The 18,208-nt window shown below is 44.8% G+C and overlaps 1 protein-coding gene across 4 annotated transcripts in view; it reads left to right on the top strand.

The window, feature by feature from the left end:
- The window catches only part of Slc23a2 (solute carrier family 23 member 2), an 87,725-nt gene that overhangs the window by 18,624 nt on the left and 50,893 nt on the right, over nt 1–18,208 (top strand). Inside the window, exons 2-3 of one of the 4 annotated variants that reach the window (XM_052183692.1) lie at nt 2,869–2,984; nt 3,166–3,263. The exons of 2 other annotated variants lie outside the window; for them this stretch is intronic. The gene's annotated coding sequence lies outside the window, so the exon portion shown is untranslated. The remainder of the gene's footprint in view (nt 1–2,868; nt 2,985–3,165; nt 3,264–18,208) is intronic. One more of the 4 variants, XM_052183693.1, reaches the window with a different exon arrangement.

Below are 18,208 nucleotides of genomic sequence, written 5' to 3'. Positions count from 1 at the left end.
AGTGTGTGTGATGGTGCTTGTGGAGACCAGATGGTAACTTACAAGCCATTGGCCTCACAGGGGTCTGGCAGCAAACATCTAGCCACGGAGGCTCCATGCCTTGGACCCTCATTTCATCTCTGTGGTGGTTTGAGTGTGCTTGGCCGAGGGAGGGGCACTATTTGGAGGTGTGACCTTTTTGCAGTAAGTGTGTCACTGTGGGGGTGGCTTTGAGAGATCTTCCTCCTAGCTATCTGGAAGTCAGTCTTCTAGCAGCCTTCAGATGAAGGAAGAACTCTCAGCTCCTCCTGCACCATGCCTGCGTGGATGCTGCCATTTTCCTCCCTTGATAATAATGGACTGAACCTCTGGACCTATAAGCCAGCCCCAATTAAATATTGTCCTTTATAAGAGTTGCCTTGGTCATGGTGTCTGTTCACAGCAGTAAATCCCTAACTAAGACACCTCTGGACTCATTTTCAGTGGTGATTGCTACAGTGTGTGTGCCTCTTTTCTGGTAGTTAGTTTATTTTGTTAAGTTACATTTTTCTGACTTTGCATTGTTTTAGAAAGGAAAATACATTTCTTTATTCATCTTCTAATCACTTAAAAATTCCAAGCTGAGGGGGTTTGCAGCCCCACGGAGGGAGCAACAGTGTCAACAGGCCAGACCCCCGGAGCTCCCGGGGACTGTACCGCCGACCATGGAGCACACATGGAGGGACCCATGGTGCTGGCCACAGAGGCGGCAGAGGATGGCCTTGTTGGTTCTCGGTGGGAGGAGCAGCCCTTGGGCCTGAGGGGGTTCGATGCCCCAGTATAGGGGAATGCCAGGGCAGGAAGTAGATGGGTGGTGGTGGTACCCTCATAGAGGTGGGGGTATGGAGAGGGGATGGGGGTTTCTGGAGGGGATACCTGGAAAGAGGAAAACATTTGAAATGTAAATAAAGAAATTAATCAATAATAATAATGATGATGATAATAATGATAATAAATTTGTGAAGTAAAAAAACCAAAATGTCTGTTATTTAAAAAATTTTTTTCCTTCTATCCATCCAAATTTCTGAATAAAAAAAGCAAAACAGAAACCCAGGTTCATGATGGCTTTTTGAAGGTCAGATTGGAATTTCTCTGCTCATTTACTCTAGCCCACTGAATACTGAACTAGCTTACCCAAGAACAGCTGGTAAGAGTGGAAACTAGTCAGCCTGCCCAGACTGTCTGTCGGCTGTCTCCAGCTTCTTCCCTCACCCTATGGGCCAGGCTCAGGCTAGGGCTGTGCTGGCTGTACCCGAGATAGCCACTGAGTCTGGCGCTGGGTTTTCCTTGTAAATGTATGTATAGGTACACATTTTCTGTTCCTGTGATAAAATACTATGGCCTAAGCAACCTACAGAAGGAAGAAGGGAGAGTCCACAGTCATGGCAGAGGTGTGGCAGAGGTGATCAGAACAAGAAGCTGAGAGATCATAAGCCTGTACGTCCAACTACACAGGAAGCAGAGAGCAAACGGGAGGAGGGCTGGGGCTGTAAACTCTCTAAGCCTGTGCCCAGTGATGTCCTAAACGTTCATAACCTCCCTCTACAGTGCTGCCAGCCGAAGAGCGAGTGCTGAAGTATGTAAGTGACAATCCTCACTGAAACCACCCGACCCTTTGGTGATTCTAGAAGAGTCCTGTAGGCCTGCCCATCCTTCAGCTTTAGAAGTAGGCGTGACCGTCCCAGTGTGTTACTAAGCCCTGATTTTGGTGCACTGGTAAATTCCGATGGACACATGCTCCCACGTCCTCACTCTGTGTCCCAAGACCTGGCAGGAAAAGCCCTTTACTCTAGGATGTGGACCAGTCGGCCCATGAGTTGTAAATGGGCACCCGGACTTAGAGTACTGAACCCTGTGTGAATGGCGTCCTTTCTTGTGTATGGATACTTAGGAGGTTGTTTAGTATGTACACTGCCACAGTAACTAACGACCACAGCTAAGAATAGAGTAGAACAGTTGTGATGTATGCTAATAAACTCACCAACACTGCTTTAGAAGTGATTTAGTAGCCGGTCGGGTTGTGTGTGTGTGTGTGTGTGTGTGTGTGTGTGTGTGTGTGTGTGTGTTGGAGGAAATGATTCACATGGAGGTGGATGTGCGGGTGCCACGGAGCTCAGAGGACAAGTCTGTGGAGTTAGCTCTCTCCACATTTCCATGGGTTCCAGGGATTGAAGTCATTTTGCCAGCTTACACAGCTAGAGCTGCTACCATGTGAGCCATCTCACAGGTCCCTGAGAGCCTTTCTCTAGTAAAGAGAACTGACTTTGAGAACTTGCACTTAAGATACCTGTCAACAAGCCAGGCGGTGGTGGCGCACGCCTGTAATCCCAGCACTCTGGGAGGCAGAGGCAGGCGGATTTCTGAGTTCGAGGCCAGCCTGGTCTACAGAGTGAGTTCCAGGACAGCCAGGGCTATACAGAGAAACCCTGTCTCCAAAAAACCAAAAAAAAAAAAAAAGTGATTTAGTGTGCTGTGTTTCCAATCAAAGCCGTGTGTAAGGACATGAAATCCATGAAAAAAAGTCCCAACTGAGAGCTAAGTTGATTTTGCAGGTAGTCTTCTAAAGTAATATCTTTGAAAAAATGTTGTGCATCTGAGTGAGTTCCAGGACAGCCAGGGCTACAACAGAGAAATCCTGTCCCCCCCCCCCCCCAAAAAAAAAAAAAACAAAAGAAAAAAAAAGTATTTTGTGTAACAAAAGGAGAGTTTTGTTTTGTTGGTACTGAGGTTTGAACATGCTAGGTAAATATTCTAACTATTGAGCTACATCCCTAGCTCTTAATTATTTTATTTTAGACAAGGAATTACATTAAGTTACTTGCCTATTGACTTTGAACTTCCATATTCCAGGCTGACCTCAGACGCACTCTGTAGCCTAGGCAGACTGTGAACTTGTGAGCTTCCGGAAAGCTTCAGTCTTCTGGGTAGTTGTCATAGACCTGAACCTGCACAGGAACTGAAGTGTGGTATGTGACCAAGCTTGGTTTGGGCTGGAGCCTTGACGATGCTCTGTAACGGAGAAGCCAGGGAATGAGTTCTAGGATTGGGCATGGGCGGGGGAGGCGTTGACTCCATCCCTGCAGAGCTCCTCCTGCTAGGCTAAGATTGCTTTGGATTTTAATTCACCACCTGCTTTGCTCCAGCTAGGATTTGATTCTGCTTTCTTGGACTTGCCATCATTCAGCTTTGATCTTGGAGCCCAGATGCCAGTAACAGTGTGTGGACCGCTCCACCAAGTGCCATAGGTGATTCTAAAACACAAGCAGCAGACTTGAGTGTTTCTTCATAGAGCTCTGCTGAGAGCTCCGTATCCCTAGAGGGCGCCTGTACTGACCTCACCGTTGTACATCTTAGGAAGGGCCTGGGAGTGATGGACGATTGTTAGGTGAATGCCAATGATGAGGCCAAATCCAGTGTCCACACAGGACACCCCAATTCCAAGTTCTAGGCACAAAGGAGATTTATTCCCAGAACAAAGGGCAGGGAATGCAAGACAAAGACAGGAGATGAGGGAGAAGGGAAGGGAACAAGGGAGAGTGAGAGGGATGTTTGCCCCAAGGCAGGGGCTTCAAAGGACTGCCTCTGGATAGAGAGTGGACAGATATGGCTCATAGGCAAATGGTGGTTAGGGCAAACCCTTGTCGGTGCCTGTGATTGGCACATTAAGGTGAGCCAAAAGGGGCTTCTTGGTTGCTGGACTTCAGTACTTTGAAAGCTGGACCTTGGTGGTCAGCCTCAGGAGGACCAAATAAGGGAATAGACCTTGGTGGCTAGCTTTAGGACTGTAAAGTTTACCAAGAAAGAGGGAATGGGGGAAGGGGAAGACCAGTCAGAGCCATGTTTGCCATGCTGGGGCCTGCTAGAGCCCGTCAGTAAGTAGATTAGAAAATAAACATGTACAGTCTTGACACTCAGATTAATTACAGGGTAGCAGGTAAATATTTGTTTTGCTTTTTTTGCTTCTGGCTTTCCTTATATTAGCAAAGCTTTGTTGAGTGTGTTGCTATTGGCTGTCCCGGGGTCACCATGGCAGTAGCCTGTTCTCTCACCTCTCCCTAGCACTCTGCAGTTTCATCACTGGCATTAAAGCCGTACATATCACTAAGGAACAGTATTCCTTCTTATTTTTACTGTTCTTACCCCAAAGCTTGATGAGCAGAATAAATGTTTTTGTTTTTTGTTTTTGTACAAGGGATTAAACCCATAGCCTGCTTTAAACCTCCTTTACCACCAAGCTCTGCCTACAGCATACCCCCTCCCTGCCCCCCTTTTACTTTAAAAAAAATGAGGCAAGCTCTCCCTCACTCACCAAGCTATTTCAGCTGGCCTTAACTTCTGTAGCCCAGGTAGTCCTGTCCTGTCTCCTTCTCCAGGGTATGTGGGCTCACAAACCTGCGCCACCAGGCCGACGCTAGTCTTCGTTAGTTTTGACATTATAAATGATACTGCAACAGCATCTCTTATGGGGGACAATGACCTAGTGGTAAGATTTTAGACCATACCTAAAGCATTGATAGATACTGGCAAATCGTCCTATAGAAAAGTTAACAAGAAAGGACATTCTGTCTTGTCTTATCAAAACCAAATGAATTGAGTATGGTATAAAATACAATGTCATGATATTTTTGTGGGGTTTTAATTTATATATTGTGAAATGCTCTAAATGTATAGTTATAAGACCTGTTATAAATGCATAGAAGTGTAGCAAATACTTTTAATTCCAGGCACAAGCAGGTGAATTATGTGTTTGAGGCTAACTTGGATATAGTGACTTCTAGGCTAGTCAGTTACATGGTGAGACCCTATCTTAAAAAACAAAAACTAAAATACCTAATCAATAAATAAATACAAAGTACATGCTTTTTAAAAATATTTATTTACTCCAAATATATACAATTCATCTCTCGTTCACCATGTGGGTTCCCAGGATCAAGCTCACGTAGTCAGGCTCGGTGGCAAGCACCTATTCCCACTAAACCATCTCTCCAGCCCAATCATTTATTTAAAACAATGCTTTATTTATATTTATAGTAAAAGACATCTGTGCTTATTATTAAAATAATCCTGGGGCTGGAGAGATGGCTCAGCTGTTAAGAGCACTGGCTGTTCTTTCAGAGGACCTACAGTTGATTCCCAGCACCCACAAGGCAGCTTACAATTGACTGTAGCTCTAGTTCCAGGGGATCCAGCCTCCTCCTCTGTCCTCTGCACGCACAAGGCATGCACATGGTGCATGAATACAGATAAGACAATTATATTGATATAATAAAATAATAAAAATAAAAATGAATTAGCACATTATAAAAATTGGGAAGACATGTCCTTGAGCGGCCACTGTGGGCATGGTTGTGTTCCTTTCTCTGTCCTTTTGCATCCTCTGTTTTCTCCACCTAAGCCACTGTCATTAAAATAGATGCACGTTATATCCCCACAAGATTATTGTAGGAATTCATGCTGGAGGTTCATCTGAGGGCACTGGTTACCCCTTCCCCAGGGGCTAATGCGTTTGCTCCTGCTTCAGTGAGTTTTCTATCAGTCAGCGTCTCTGATGGGCCTGTCAGATGTATCAATGCATCGCCAGCTTCTGCTTGCCCATCATCTCTGGGATCTTCATAAATATACTGCCTTAGTTCTCTTTCCTTTTAAGATGTACTTATTTTCATGTTATATATATGAATATTTCCCTGTGTATATGACAGTGTCCCATGTGTGTATCTTGGTGCAGTGGATTCCAGAAGAGGAACTGGAGTCACTGATCGTGTGCCGCCATGTGGGGGCTGGGAACTGAACTTGCTTCTGGAAGAGCAACAAGTGCTATTAAGTACTGGGCCATTTCTATGGCCCGTCTTCCTTCTTTTCCTCTTTTTCACTTGGTTGGTTGATTGCTCGCTTGCTGAGACAGGGTCTCACTGTGTAGCCCTGGCTGGGCTGGAACTCACAGAGATCCACTTACTTCTGCCTCCCGAGTAGAGCCCTGGGATTTATTATCACCACTCCTTACTTATTTCTGTTTCTAATTTTGTTTTTTCTTTCTTGCCTAATGTTTTTGTCTAGCCACTTCCCAATTGTCAAGAGTGTTTTATATTTGCTCTTAATATCCATGGCGTTTATAGATTGAATCATTAAGGGATCAAAAATATTTAGAATAGAAATGGAAAGATGAATCAGCAGTTAAGAGTTCAAACTGCTCTTGCAAATTTTCCAGGTTCAGTTCCTGATATATACATATGAGGGCTCACAACTGCCTGCGACTCTAGTTCAAGGGGATTTATTCAGTCCCTCTTGGCATGCATGTGGTATACATAAATGCGCTCAAGCTTATACATACATCTAATATTAAATATTTTAAAGTTTTAGGGATTCTGAAATAGAGGTGAGTGTTCATGACTGCATGTTACCTGCTATTACAGCGTTATTCATACAAGGATTTATCTCTGATTTGTGTTTTGGTTTGGAGGATTTTTCTAGAAGTAGTTCACATCTGCCTTAGGGTTTCATTGCTGTGAAGAGATGCCTTGACTAAGGCAACTCTTATAGAGGAAAACATTTAATTGGGACTTACAGTTTCAGCGGTTCAGTCGTTGTTATCATGGGAGGAAGCATGACAGCATGCAGGCAGACATAGTGCTGAAGGAGCTGAGAGTTTTACATCTTGATCTAAAGGTTGCTGGGAGAGAACTGTCTTCTGCAGGCAGCCAAGAGGAGGGTCTCTTCCATACTGGGCAGAGCTTGAGCATAGAGGCCTGAAAACCCACCTATACAGTGACACGCTTCCCGCAAGGCCATACCTATTCTAATAATGCCATGCCTCCTAATAGAGCCTCTTCCCATGGGCTAAGTATATTCAAACCACCACAACATCTGATACCAAGGGTCAACAATACATCATAGATTCATTTGCTGCTGCTGCTTCTTCTTCTTCTTCTCCTTCTCCTTCTCCTTCTCCTTCTCCTTCTCCTTCTCCTCCTCCTCCTCCTCCTCCTCCTTCTCCTCCTCCTCCTCCTCCTCCTCCTCCTCCTCCTCCTCCTCCTCCTCCTCTTTTTTCTGAGACAGGGACTCACTATATTAGTCCGAAACTCACTATGTAGACCAGACTGGCTATGAACTCAGAGATTTTCCTGCCTTTACCTTCCAAGTGCTACCATACTTGGCCTTATAGCCTCTTGGTCTTCCTTCTTGAGATGATTGTGCAGTGAACTCTGAACTTAGGGTTCCCAAAGCTGTGTTCCATTTATATCCTTGAGATGACTCTGTGAAGGATTATTTTTCTTTACTTTGCTGTGGGTGCTGTGATTATTTTTCATGCTTAGAGATGGACTCCACGCATTTCTCCATACACACTAGATGTTCATGAGCTCTTCCTTCTTGATTCTGGTCAACCTGTGAGACTGGCTCCAAGCTCCACTGGGGCTCTTTCTCATAGTGTAGATTGTATGTTGTGTTTGTCTCATTCATTCCAGACTGTCCAGTTAGATGGTCTGTCCCCACCACAGTGCGTGGACCACAGCCGCAGTCAGAAAACTATGACTTGTCTCCTTCCATTTGCTTTAAGACTGTCAGTACTGCACCGGGGATGCCACGCGGGTCCTAAACTAAAACAGTCTTTTCATCTTCATGGCTGAGAGCAAGCAGCTGACAGCACAGTACTTGGCTTCATCACTGAGAACACCTGCTGTGTTTGGGGCCAGGAGCATGCTGGAGGATCATTCTAGAAACAGTTAGTACTACACACATGCAGAAGGATGTGGGTCTCTGCCCCATTAACAGTTTTCAGCAGTGAGGAGGAGTTCTTGTTCTATTGGCGTCTGTTCCCAAGAGACCTTACTGTGTTTGGAATTTTGTTTTGAGTTTGCAGTCTGTGTGGTGTTGACGTCACCTTCCTACTTTCTGACTATCAAACATGTTATATAAAAACTGTTTATGGTGCGATTCTTAGCAACAAGACAATTAAATATTTACCAAAGAAATTAAGTAGTTTCAAGAACTCTCGTAAACTCATGGTGACTTGCATAAGGAGAGAAAAAGATGGCTGGTTATGTAATGGTGGTCATGAAGGAGATTACAGGCAGGGCAGAACTTCTGCGTTTTCAACTAGAGAATGGTTTTAAATCAACAAGTTGGTGCTGAATCAGATATCCTACACACAAGATATTTACATTGTAATTCATAACAGTAAACAGTAAATTACAGTTATGAAGTAGCAACAAAATAATTTTATGGTTGGGGGGTCACCACCACAAAGGCAACTGTATTAAAGGGTTGCAGCATTAGAAAGGTTGAGAACCACTGAGCTAGACGCTTTGTATGTGAACATCAGCTTATCAGAACATAATATGCTGTGGTGGTTTGAATGAAAATCACCCCCATCCGTTCATGTGTTTTGAATGCTTGGTCCCCATTGGTGGCAATTTGGAAGGATTAGGAGGTGCATTGCACAGGTGAGCTTGAGATTTCAAAAGACTTGTGTCCTTCTCAGCTTTTTCTGTCTCCTCCTTGCTGTTTGAAATTTATGCACTTGGCTGTTCCTGCTGCTGCTCTGCCATTGTGGACCCTCTGAAACGATAAGCCCAGTTAAATGCTTTCTTTTATGAGTTGCCTTGGTCATGATGTCCTGTCAAGGCAAAAGAAAAGTAATTGAAACATACTTTTTGTTATGACTTATTTTATGGTACGTATGGTCTGTCTGTGTGTCTGCTTTGCTTAAATGTATGTATGTGCAATACATGCGTGCCTGGTGCCTGCAAGGTCAGAAGAAGGCATCAGATGCCCTGGCACTGGAATTGTGAGTGGTTATGAACTGTCATGTGGGTACTGGGAATTCAGATCCTCTATAAGAGCAACACATGTTCTTAACTCCTGAGTCATCTCTCCAGCTCCTTCCCTCCCTCCCCCCTTCCCTCCCCCCTCTCGTTTTTTTTTGTTTTTCTTTTTTTCTTTTTGGTTTTTTTGAGACAGGGTTTCTCTGTGTAGCACTGGCTATTCTGGAACTCACTCTGTAAACTAGGCTGGCCTCGAACTCAGAAATCCACCTGCCTCTGCCTCCCAAGTGCTGGGATTAAAGACTTGCACCTCCCGGCTTTGTTTTGTTTTAAGACAGGGTTTCTTTATATAGCCTTGGCTATTCTGGAACAAGCTCTGTAGACCAGGCTGGCCTTGAACTTGTAGAGATCTACCTGCCTCTGCCACCCAGAGGGCTGGGATTAAAGGTTTGTGCCACCCCACATTCCTACTGTCTTTAAAAATATTTTAATCATGTGTGTGTTGTGGGGTGGGTACACGAGCGTAGGGAGTGCGGAGCTCAGAGGCCGTGGATCACCCTAGAGCAAGGAGTCCTTTAGATCAGGACACACTCTAGCCACTGAGCCAGCTGTCCAGACCCAGAGGCTCAGTCTTTAACTTGTAGTGTGATCATGATCACACGCTTGTGTGCTCTGAAATGGCATTTTCTTCTCTAATTTTCTAGTGTGTACTTAATTGGGATAAATTACACAATTATAATAGAAGTCATATACTTTTCTGGTAGTTATGTTAAATAAAATAAAAAGTAAAATTAATTGTAGTTATTAATCTATGCAGAGAAGTCTACCATTAGATAATATATTTTTAGTTTCTAAGCTTTGGAATTTAGGGTTTGTATAATGTAAGCCACTCTTTCAGGGGCTGTGGAGTAATTCGTTTTCACAGTGTGCAGTAGTTTCCAGTGCCTGGGAAGGGCTATGGACCTCTGCAACTAGAGCAGTTACTGCCCTACCTTTTCCCCTACCTGTGTGTGTGTTTCCTGCATGTGTATGTAAGGTGCCATGTATGTGCCTGGTGCTCATGATGGTCAGAGTAGGAGCAGATGTTTTGGATCTGGGGTTAGGATGGCTGTAAACTACCCTGTGGGTTCTGGGAACTGCTGCTGGGTTGTCTTCAAAAGCAACAAATGTTTTTATCTCTGAGCCATCTCTTTAGCCTCCTAACCATATTTAAAATGTGTGTAATATATGTGTATATTATCTGTTTCCATGATTTGGACAGGTCTTTATTTTTAGACATTAGTATTTTCCCATTTGTCTTTAGAATTTTAGTGAGCATTCTTAATAAAAAATTTAAACTTGGATACGTTCTTTGAAATGTACTTTTAGTACATTTATTGGATGCCGAGAGATTGTCCCGGTCAGCACTCTCACTAGCAGTATTGTACATATGCTTTCCAGCTAGAGCTCTTAAAATTATTTTGTAATTTTATTATTTGTTGGTTGAATTATAGATGCCATACCCACTTTTATATATTTTATATTTTTATAAGAATGCCCATTCATTACTGTATTCCTGTCAGCAGTGTTTTGAGAATCCTCAACACAGAAAGAGGTGGTGGAAGTCTAGATGCCAAAGGAGCCTTCCTTCCATTAAGCTTATGAGTCTTGAAGACACCAAGAAACAAAAGGGACAAGAGCACAGCTAATGTAAAAGACAGAGAGGGTCCCCGAGGCTGGCATGCTAGCTCATCACAGCGCAGCAGGGCTCAGTGGGGGAATGCTGTGGCCCTGCAGAATTCTTGGACGGTCATGCTCTGGATCTCATGCATGTGCGTGTGCGCGTGCACGTGTGTGTGTGTGTGTGTGTGTGTGTGTGTGTGTGTAGGGTGCACACATGTGTCTGTGTGTGTCTGGCATACCTGCGTACACCTCAGGTACTTAGGTTTCTCAGGTACTCTGCACAGGCCCTATACTACCGACTTATGCTTGGCTCTTTCTTTTCTGCCTTTTAATCTGAGATGAAGTGTCGGCTGCATTGCTCACTGCCTTCCGCTTGCAGTAGTTCAGGGAGCCTGACCTCCAGCTCAGGGCAGCTCTCCTGGGACATCCGACTTAGGGATCTTGGGCTTGCAGAGCCCCTTGTCCTTGGTCACTCTTATTCTGAAATTGCTCTTGCACGCTTTTTCTTAACTGGTCTCTGGCTCTCTTACTTTCCTGTGGCCTCCAAGGTGGCCACATATTGGTCATCTGACCAGAAACCTATGTTTTACTCACAAGCTGCTTCAGTGGGCCAGTCCTGTTACTCATTTATTAATGCACTGATGTGCATGTGGCTGATGTGCAGGTGCCCGTGGAGGGTGCGTCAGACCCTCCCGGAGCTGGAGGTACGTGGAGTTATAAATAGGTGTGAGCTCAAGTGCTCTGTGGTCAGGCGATCTCTCCAACCCCAATTCTCTTATTTTGTGACTTTTATTTTCTGTTGAATTCAACTGGAGATAAACTAGGTAATAAGGTGACATTCTTAACCACACATTTACAAGTGTTAATTAAATCTCATTTCTATTTTTAAATATTTAAATTAAAAATATTCATTAAATTTCCTTCCCTACAGCTTGTAAAACATTTCTTTAGTCTTTGACCTCAACCCTGACCTTCATGTTCTAGGTCATTAAGTTGTCCTGTGCCCCTCCCTTCCTGCCCTCCTGCCTGCTGTAAGCTGTAGATGTCTGTACACACCACAGCACACTGTTCCTGTGAGGGTAGGAAGTAGTTGCCTCAGTTAACAACACCGTATACCCACGTCTGTGACCCCTTCTTCCCTTACACGTTTTGAATACAATTTAATTTGATGTATCCTGTTTGATTACTAGAAATGAAGTAGGTGCCTGCAGGAGGGGGTGGTGCTCAGAACAAGCAGGGGTTTCTCACTGCCTTAGCACTGCAGTTGCCTGCTTAGCAGAGAGGGCCTCTGGGCTCCGCGTGAGTGTTGGCTCCCACTCTTTCTCCTGCCCTGTCCCAACTGGGATGCTGGGCTAGGATCTAAGTGGAGGAGGCTGTTCCCGTGGGTGACGTGACCCTCTTCACCTTACCCTTTCATTTCTCCCAGAACTGCACACGCTCAGTCATACCTTGAGATTATAGATCAGTGGGCGGCGTTAAATGATGCCAAGGAAGGCGGGTGAATGAGTCCAGCAGGGGCGAGCAGGGACCGCGCTTTCCTCCCGTAGATCCTGCGTTCAATGTGAGCCTTCCACCTGCCCGCAGTGGAAAAGCCTCAGCTGCTCCCACGACACTGCCAGGTCTGCATTACTTTGTCAGGTCTCTGCCCAGGTTTTGTTTCTCCATTTATTTTAAATGTGCAGCCTGCTTGCCTTTGAAGTATGATCATCATAGTTTACGTGAGTGTGAAATGCTTGCTGGGCTGGGGGATAGCTCAGTATACTTGTCTGGTGCATTTGAATCTCCAGCACTTAGGGAGCAGGGTGACTTTGATATTTCTCCCTTCTTTTATTTTCTGCCATTTTGGGATTAAACCCGGGGCCTGCAGATGGCTTTGCATAAAATGTCTCTGCACATGTGTTGGTGGGGAGTAGTTTGCGGTTTAATATGTCCAAATAATGAAACAGAAACTTCTTTTTCACAGTCTGCCCCCACACCCTTCTTCTTTTTTTAAACACACTGTTTAGTACTAGATGGTCTGGGCAGTCAGCAGGAAGAAGGGGAGGCCTTTCTCCCCTGCCAGCCTGTCGCCCAGAGCTGGCTGTGTCTGGCTGGCTTCATGATGTGTGGGAATGTTGGCCGGGCTTCAAAGTCAGGTACTAGTTCAATTATTAATTGAATGAGAGGTAAGAGTTCACCTGTTCATAAAACAGAAGGTGCTATATGAGTCAGCATCAGAAGTAAGTGCAATATAAAATAAATGCATTTTGATACTGTTCTGTATGTTGAAAATGTCAATAAATTTTCTTTAACTTTTTATCCCAGTGCTGGGGTTCAGTCCCAGGCCTTGCAAGGCTAGGCTAGCCCTCCACCACTGACCGAACTTTGTTTCTTCATATCTACAACATTTTGTAGTTTTTTTTTAAACCTTTACCAGTGCCATCCAGTTATTACAACACTAGAGGGCGCTGTTAGTTAATGAGTTCTCTGCCTCTGGCGCTCTCAGCGGCTCCCCTCCATTCCTTGGAGTCAGCATAGGGTTTGTTCTTCTGATAATCATAAAGTTTTCTTGTTCTTAGGTTAACAAGAGCAGAGGCCAGAAATGTCAGTATGTAACGTTTGTTTGCAAAGTCACAATCAAGCCACATACATTTATTAATTTTTAAATTTAAGTTTTTAATTGACACACAGAATAACCTTTTCCATAGCAGTTTCCTTCACACGTTCGCTTGCATCGGTGCAGGCCAGATGCTTGCTCCTGTGCTAGCTCCCAGGCCAGCCTGGATTGTACCATTCCGCCCCAGTCCCCCTCAGTGTTCAAACCACAGCTGCACTTCTACCTTTCTGTCTCTCTCATGGGCCCCCTTTTAGTTTCCTGGTCTGAATACACACAAAATTACGTGTGTTTAAAATTAGAAGTAATGTGCTCATGAGAGATAGCCTTGTCTTACCTCGCTTGGTATGTTTTCTAGCTTAATTCTTAGAGGAAAAAAAAACAAAAAAGATATTACTAATAAAATGAGATGTTTCCAAGTACATACTTATTTCTTTTTCTAAAGTACACATGTGTTTGTGTGTATACATGTGTGTACATGGCATATGGAGGCCAGAGGGCAACCCTGGGTGCCATCCCAGCAGATATTTCCTGTAAGAGAGGGGTCCCTCTAACTGGCCTGTAGCTCACCAGCAAGTCTGAGGGCAAGTCTACCAGACCCCAGGGACCGGGGTTGTGTGGTTTGTTGTGAGAGCTCGTTTTTGTTGACTTTGCTTACTTTTTAATGATGGGGTCCTGCCTTGACATCACTGCAATTCTTTGAGTTTTGCAATCTGATGTCTTTGGGCTCCTGATAGGGGGGAAGAAAAACTGTCAGTGAGTAAAAGTAATCTCCCTTTCCACTGAGCTGGCAACAGCAAGGGCAGACTTGCTCATCTCAGTTGTTGGAAAAGATAGGTTTTAATTTCTCTTCTTTGTTTGTGTTTGAGAAATACAATCGCAGCAGCTGCTGGGATTCTATAATAGAATACCCAGATTGCTCTGAAGAAGCCTGCTACAGGACTGATTCAAGGACATAATAGAGGCCTGCAGTAACTGCTTGTAACCAGGCGGTGGCTGTTGTGTAATACAAATAGCTTTTGATGAGGTGTGGTTAGTTATACAATTTTGGCCAGCTCGTATGGGATATAAGAGCTGAAATTACTTCAGCACCTGAAAACAGCTCCTGCTGCACCTCAGGACAGTCAGAGACTGCACAGGCGTGGTGGACTGCACACCGATTCCAGGACAGACTGAGATCCATTGATGGTATGACCATTGCTTGGTGTAAGCTCTGCTTTAGGGGATGAGTGCTGAGGCTTACTGAACTGTGTGTCTGAAAATGTCTGTGCCTGTTTCTTCTGTGCACTTGTGACCACGTGTGTTCCTATGTCCTATGTGTGGTTTATGCCTGATTATCTCTGTGTGTGTGGGGGGGGGGAGATGCATATATAAAAGTATTTCTATGAGAGAGACAAGACTGAGTATAGGTGGGTGAATAGGTCATAGTTCAAGTTCATCCAGATGCGTTACTAGAAAATGTCCAGACTTTCTCAGTGCTGTAGGGATTATTTAAAAATTGGCGACTGAACACTAGCATTTTTGCAGCTGTCAGAATGCAAGGCCCCTAGTCACACACGTGAGAGTGAGCGAGGAGCATGACAGGCTGGCTGCAGCAGTGAAGTTACAGCTGACTTCCAGGAGTGTTTGCTTCCTTCCTGGTCTTCAGTCCTGCTGGACTGGCAGGGCTCTGTGTGCTTCTGCCTGTTTCCTTTTAGAACTTTAGAGAAAGCAAGTATATAAACAAAAAGAAATGTAAATAACATTTCATAAAGAGCTGGGTCCTCTTTATAATGGAGTACATTAATTTTTTAAAATCCTTATAATTATAGGTTTTTAGATTTTAAGAAGATTTGGTTTGAGAGTGTAAAGAAAATTATGATTACTGTGGTGTCTGACTCTAAGTGATTCAGTTTCTGTGTTAGGTAGATATCATCATCATCATCATCATAGGATTTTGTAATGTTACCATGGCTGGCCTTAAGTTTTCAATCTTGAAAGCTTGCTTGGGCTTAGAATTGTGTGCCATTGGAAAAAATATTTTGAAAATGATTTCTTAGGAACATTATCCCTTGTAGTAGTGGGTGGGTAAGAAGGGCAACAGAAGTCACTGCAGTGTAGTTTAGGCAAACCCATAATATCAGTCCTTTAGGTAAGTTCCTTGTCTAGGGAAAACATGCAGGTGGAGTGCAGCCCGGATGGGTGGGCAGGAAAAAGATATGAGACGTGTGAGTAACTAGGGTGTAAGTAAGTGGAGAGGGGCTCTCTGGGATTGTGAGAAGGAGATTGACTTTGTCGTTTGACACAAGAAAAAGAACATCCCAGTGAGGATTGGTGTGGTCCAAAAGGGGAGCTCAGAGATGGACAGGGTCAGAAACCTCCTCCAGCAGGCATGGCTCCTTCCAGAGGGGGAGCAAGTGGAAAACCACCGAGTTCTCCTCCTTGGAGGGTTAATGGTGCTGCAAAGAGAGGCTGGAGCAAGGAGCCGGTGCAGTGGGGCAGGCAGGTTTCTTCACATTAGAAAGAGGGGAGGCATCACAGTAGAAAGGGGAGAGCATTAGAGACCTGGAAAAAGAGAAAGCTATTTGTAGTTCTTGACAATATTCAGCAACTTTTGCTATCATTGGCTTGTTCCAAAATTGCTACCAGTCTTCAGAGCGTTGACCTTGTTCTTTTTCATTTTAATTTTTAATTTTATTTTTATTTTAAAATTGTCTGTACACGAATGTAATGCCTGTGGAGACCAGAAGAGGGCGTCCTGGAGCTGGAGTTACAGGTAGTTGAGCTACTTCCACACAGGCGCTGGGAATTCAACTCAGACCCTCTGCTTGCTAATTCTGTCAATTCAACACGCTCTAGAGTCACCAGAAAAGAGGAGTCTCAACTGAGAAAATGCCTCCATATGACTAAACTGTAGGCAAGCTTGTAGGGCATTTGTTAAATTACTGATTGATAGAGAAGGGTTTGGCCCATTGTGGCTGGGGTGACCCTTGAACAGGTAGGTGGACCTGGCTTCTATAAAAAAGCAGGCTGAGCAAGCCATGGGAGCAAGCCAGTGAGCAGCGTCAGCACCGTCCGTGGCCTCTGTCAGCTCCTGCCTCCAGGTCTCTGCCCTGTTTGAGCTCTGTCCTGATTCCTTCAGTGATGAACAGTGATATGGAAGTGTACAGCAACAACCTTTACTGCTTTTGGTCAAGCTGTCTCCTCACCACAATAGTAACCCACCTAGGCCGGGTCCTGAGAGGAGAAGGAAGCGCAGACGCTTGTTCTGCAGGAGGCCTGCGGGGCGCACAGTGCCTGCCTGCTGTGTTCTCAGAATCCTTGCCTAGCCCACTTTTGCTCAAACGTACCAACCTCTTTGCCTCAGTTGCTCTACTTTGGAATAGAGACAGCAACCCTTACCAGAGATTTTAAAAGAGTTAAAGAAAATCGAATTTGCATCTAGAATGTACATTCATTTTTACCTTATTGTCTTAGTTAGGGTTTTACTGCTGTGAGCAGATACCATGACCAAAGCAATATTATAAGGACAGCATTTAACTGGGACTGGCTTACAGGTTCGGAGGTTCAGTCCATTATCATCAAGGCAGGAGCATGGCAACATCCAGGCAGGCATGGTGCAGGAGGAGCTGAAAGTTCTACATCTTCATCTGAAGGCTGCTAGTGGAAGACTGACTTCCAGACAGCTAGGATGAGGGTCTTAAAGCCCACACCCACAGTAACGCACCTATTCCAACAAGGTCACACCTCCAAATAGTGCCACTCCTTGGGCCAAGCATATTCAAACCATGACACTTACTGATAAATTTTCATGTGAAACTTGCTTTTAAGAAGGATTGGGAGATCTCTCAGTTGGCAAGTGTGTGTATTCCCTACACAAGCATGAGGGCCGGATCTGACTCCATGTGAAAATCTGACTGCATATTTATAACCCCACTGCTGGCAAGGTGGGGACAGGTGGGTCCTGGGCTCACTAGTCTACGCAGGAGCTCCAGGCCTAGGAAAGATCTTGTTGGGAAAAACAAGGAGGGCATTTCCTGAAAAATGACCCCAAGATTATCCTTGGGCTTCCACATATACCTGTGTGCAAACATCCTCACCGTGAACACACTCGTGTACACCATGCACAATTAGCTTTCCATGGGCTTCTGGGATGATTGGTGATTACCATATTGTTATCTGTTTGTTTTCGGGTGCTAGAGAGGAAGTTGAGAGCTCACACGTGCAGAGGCCTGGCTCCTCTGCCGCTGAGGAGCTCCGGAGCCCTACATTTAGGTTTTAATTCTAGCTCTCCTCCTCCGATGTTCCAGCCACGAGGTTTCCTGGAATAAACCGGAGAACAACTGCTAAGTGTTGTTTTTTTCTGTGACTAGAATGCCCTTTAAAAAAAAAAGTTGTTTCCCTAAAAACTGAGTGCCTTTTATATCCTTGTCACTGTGTCCCTAGTCTGCCTGCCGGGGAAGCTGGACTGATGCCAAGTGCCATGGAAATGTAGAAAAGGAAGAGGAATTCAGGAAAGCTTCAGAGGAGGTGGCCTCTTAAATTCCAGTCTGGAAATTAGACATAGCGTGGTCAGTGTAGATGGCAGCTGGAGCTAGGGAGGACTATCCAGGATGAGGAGGCGGAAGATGGCTTTATCAGGTTTATTTAGATAGAATTTGGGGAAGCAGTTTGTGATGGAAGGCTCCAGGCAGACTTAGCATAAAGCATCTGCTGTGTAAAGGTCAGCTCATAGGGTGCTGGCCTTGCAAACATGAAGATCTAAGTGCGATCTCCTAGAACTCAGCCAGGGTAAGAGCTGTGTACAGTAGGCACATTTGTGACCCCAGCATCCCTGGGGCTCAGTGGGAGGTCAGTGTAGCTTGAGTTGACAAGTTCCAGACTCAGTGAGAGACTCAATAAATCGGGTGGATTGTAATTGAGGAAGGCACTCAGTGTCAACCTCTGGCCTATAATCTATGTACACATACATGTGTGTGCACACATGCAGAGAAGGGGAAGGGGGAAAGGGAGGGAAACAGTCAGAGACAGAGAGAGGAGATTGCTAGGAGACTTTGTACGCACATGCAAACTGCTGGCATTTTGAGGGTTCTACCTCTTCCCGCAGCTGAGTATTTGACTGTGCCTGACCTCCTGTGGGCGACCATCACCTCTTGTGGCATCTCTAGGCACTGGGGCATGACTTCTTGAGCGTTTG

Source organism: Apodemus sylvaticus, chromosome 5 (assembly GCF_947179515.1).
Source record: "Apodemus sylvaticus chromosome 5, mApoSyl1.1, whole genome shotgun sequence".
Taxonomy (NCBI): Eukaryota; Metazoa; Chordata; class Mammalia; order Rodentia; family Muridae; genus Apodemus; species Apodemus sylvaticus.
The sequence above is the reverse complement of the archived record's forward strand: the minus strand, read 5'-3'. Positions and strand labels throughout refer to the sequence as shown.